The following is a 3,910-nucleotide window of genomic DNA, read 5'->3' on the forward strand; positions in this document are numbered from 1 at the left end:
AAAAAAAAAAAAAAAAAAAAGACCAGAAAGCAACGAGCGGGGTGTGCTCTATTTCAAAAATTCAATCCTCAAGGCTGAAGCTCTCACGATTAATTATAATTGAATTTCCAGTGCAGCTGGAAAAGGGCTGCAGCTCGGCGCCCTCGCTGCGCCCGCCTGCCAGGGTCGGACGTCGGCGATGCTGGGGCTCCAGGTGCTGTGTGCTGCTGGCTGGGAAGGGGAGAAAGGGCAGGCTTAGCTGAGGGGGAGAAATCCGACTTTCACATCCTTTCATCCTTGGGGAGGGAGCCTGGGAGGAGAGAGTGAAGGAGAAGAGGAGATACGGTTGCAGTTTTCCACAGAACTAAGAGAATACACGATTTAAAAAATAAACTCAGGCCCACCCCTGTCTCACCTCCCACTCCCCACCCAAAAATCAAGGGGAAAGATCATCTTTACCAGATTTGAGACCTGATCCATTTCAGCTGGGCTGCATAGCAAGTCCAGAAGAGGATCTTTCATTGAAGGGTGTACGCTTCCTGCAAGATGCATCTATAGGTGTTTGAGATCATGTCCTGTAGTTGATTCCTTGTGCAGGAGGGTGAACCTGCTGAGGATGAGGGAAATTTCTCATCTGTGTTTTGGTGCCCAGTAACAGTGATTTATTATTCAGATCTGCTCCTTATTTTTCATCTCGCTTCCCGCTGTCAACCCACCAGAGTCAGATTACACCTGGACTGGCCTACTGAGACTTCACCATAAGAACTTGGCCAAATGTGCCAGTTGCCATGGTCTTAACAATCCAGGTGGGATGCTATTTCTAAGGCTGTTGTCAGAGTGTTGCATTTTCCCCTGACAGGTATTAAAACGATATAAAGGCAAATAAATGCCATCATCCTTTTGTTGGACCTACCACCTAGGATTCAAAAGCCATTTGGAAATGGGTCTGGTTGACAGAGGAATCAGACATCACTTCCTCCATGAGGTCCCACCCACCAGCCAGGCTGCGGTTCTTGTTGGAAGCTACACTTCCCTGTTCCTCCATCCTCTTGTCCTTCTCTGATCTCTTTTTAGAAACACTTCTCCCTCTATCTTTGTTGCTGACAGATTCAAATCTACACTCATTAAAGAAAAGGATAAATCTCCTGGTTGCCATTTGCTAGATAGTTTATCCAGGAATCACTTACCTCTACTACTTAAGTCAGTTCTGTAATTAGGACCAATTTTTCAAAATCACAACACCATCACCTCCTTCAAAACAAAGTAAATTCAAACAGGAAAGCTCAAAGTATTGTGGCAGAAAAATATAACTCTTCTTGGTTTGATCCCAATGACAAAGTTTTTTTTTTTTTTTTAAGGAAAAGAAATATTGATTCAGTTCTGAGGGGTAACTTATTCAAGAAAAGTTCAGGCTTGCTTTCTTGTGGGTGGGGACACTTTAAATTCTTTTAAATGATAACTTTACTGAAGATATAACTTAACATGATTTATGCCCTGATCTGGACCCATGGATTCTCAGAGGTGTGCCAGGACGGGTCAGTGGGAATCTGGCTGTTCTGCAGCTTCCGTGTGGCTGCCGAGGAGACTGAGAGTGGGATTCTGATGTCTTCCAGTGAAACAGGGACTGGGGGCTGCAAGCCAGTTATGCCCACTGAGGATGACAAGGTGCCATTCCTCAGCTGCAAGGAAGCTGCAGGATGAGCAGTCAGAAGGCGATTTTTCACAATCCAGGCAGAACCTGCGATTAAGAGAGCTTTGGGGTCTCTTCAAGTGATCTTTTGTTTAAAATTAGGAGGCATGATCTCTGCCTCTGCCTCTGACCTCTGTCAGGGTTTGAAAGTCCACGAATTCACTAAGTTCCAGGCGAAAAGGCCTGGAAGCACAGCAATAGTTCTGTTGCTTGGACGCTCTTTGTTTCAGATTTTAATTCTGCCTCCAGTTGAGGCATCTCTTCCCAAGGCAACCACGCCATGCCGCGCTGACCACTCCTTTGGTTGAATCAAATGCTGCTCTTCCCTGTGCTCTGTGTCACTGCCCTCTTTGTCCTGGGGAAAAAGGCATTCCTGTGGCCAAGGTCCTCCCACACCTCCAAACCTCTCCCCATGGCTCTGTCATACCCCATTAGCAATGACTGCCTTCATCTTCCCACCCCTCCCCCACCCCATCTGCCTGGTAACTTTATTTTCTCCCCTCTGCAAAGCAGCTGCTAGCTCAGACTGACAGGGGCTTGTGGGATTCTCAACATTTAGACTTCCAGAATCTCAGTGCTGAAGGAATGTCAGTGAGGCATCTGGTCCTGCCCCCACCTCGAAGCAAAACTCCCTAGCAATTGTGCCGTAACGAGGCATATAAAGGAGCTTATTGATGTCTTTTTATTAAACTTCTCCTTAGTCTCAGGCTTTCACAGAACTAAGCTATTCCTGAGTTACTACCACTTCACCCAGTCACTTAAAAAGATTTATCGAACATCTACTTGGTCGTCTTCTATGGTACCACTTCATAGAGCTTAGAGTCTAGTAGAAGAGCTATGCAATACATAAGTAAAAGAAAAATAAATAATCACAAATGTTGGTAAGTCTTATACAGGAAACAAGCTGTTGTGATGAAGAATAATGAGAGGCAGAGCAGGGAGTCAAGTTTTTAGTTTGGTTGTCAAGAAGGGCTCAGAGGAGGAGACATTTGAACAAGGACTCAAAAAAAAAAAAACAAAAACGGGCATAGGAAGAGGCAGGGGTGGAGTGGCAGAGCAGCAAAGTAGACAGCACTGAAGAAGACCTCAAGCATTTGGAAGCATTTGGTGCTCTTGAGGAATAAATATACAGCCAGTGTGATTGGAGCATAGTGTACCTCCTATGGTGGTATAGATGGAGTGGCAGGATCAGGAGGTCCTTAGGCCACATGGACTTCCACCTGTGTAACAGTAGGAAGTTTCAGGAGGATTTTAAGCAGAAAACAGCCTGATTTTCTTTTTCATTTTTATTTTTATTTTTGACATGGATTTTCACTCTGTCTCCTAGGCTAGAATACAATGGCAGCGATCTCAGCTCACTGCAGCCTCTGCCTCCCAAGTTCAAGCAATTCTCCTGCTTCAGCCTCCCAAGAAGCTGGGATGACAGGCACGTGCTGCCACACCTGGCAATCTGATTTTCTTTATGTTTTAAAAAGATGTTTCTGGTTGAGTGCCATGGCTCATGCCTGGAATCCCAGCACTTTGGGAGGCTGAAGTGGGCAGATTACCTGAGGTCAGGAGTTTGAGACCAGCCTGGCCAACATGGTGAAACCCCATGTCTGCTAAAAATACAAAAATTAGCTGGGTGTGGTGGCACACACCTGTAATCCCATATACTTGGGAGACTGAGGCAGGCGAATCAGGCCGGGGAGGTGGGGGTTGCAGCGAGCCGAGATCATGCCACTGCACTCCAGCCTGGGTGACAGAGCGAGACTCTGTCTCAAAAAATTAAAAAAAAAAAAATTAAGTAAAAGATGTTTCTTACTGCTGAGTGAGGAATTGATTGGAAGGCAGCAAGAGTGGAAGCTGGAAGATAGGAGCATTTTTTTTTAGAACCACAGTTAAGAGACAGTGGCCTCCTAGACCAGAGGAGAAGCAGTGGAGATGGGAAAGTTGGGTAGATGAATTTAAGAATTATCTGGGCCGGGAGTGGTGGCTCATGCCTGTAATCCCAGCACTTTGGGAAGCCAAGGTGGGTGGATCACCTGAGGTTGGGAGTTCGAGACCAGCCTGACCAACATGGAGAAACCCCATCTCTACTGAAAATACAAAATTAACTGGGCATGGCGGTGCATGCCTGTAATCCCAGCCTCTCAGAAGGCTGAGGCAGGAGAATTGCTTAAACCCGGGAGGCAGAGGTTGTGGTGAGCTGAGATCGTGCCATTGCACTCCAGCCAAGGCAACAAGAGTAAAACTCCATCT

General features: G+C 46.2%; 1 protein-coding gene across 1 annotated transcript in view; it reads left to right on the forward strand.

Annotated features, from left to right (window-relative positions):
• The first annotated feature begins 2 nt into the window (after positions 1 to 2).
• The window catches only part of TMEM169 (transmembrane protein 169), a 20,983-nt gene continuing 17,075 nt past the window's right edge, over positions 3 to 3,910 (forward strand). Inside the window, exon 1 of the mRNA XM_011964562.1 lies at positions 3 to 193. The gene's annotated coding sequence lies outside the window, so the exon portion shown is untranslated. The remainder of the gene's footprint in view (positions 194 to 3,910) is intronic.

Source organism: Mandrillus leucophaeus, unplaced genomic scaffold, assembly GCF_000951045.1.
Source record: "Mandrillus leucophaeus isolate KB7577 unplaced genomic scaffold, Mleu.le_1.0 Scaffold70, whole genome shotgun sequence".
NCBI classification, from domain to species: Eukaryota; Metazoa; Chordata; class Mammalia; order Primates; family Cercopithecidae; genus Mandrillus; species Mandrillus leucophaeus.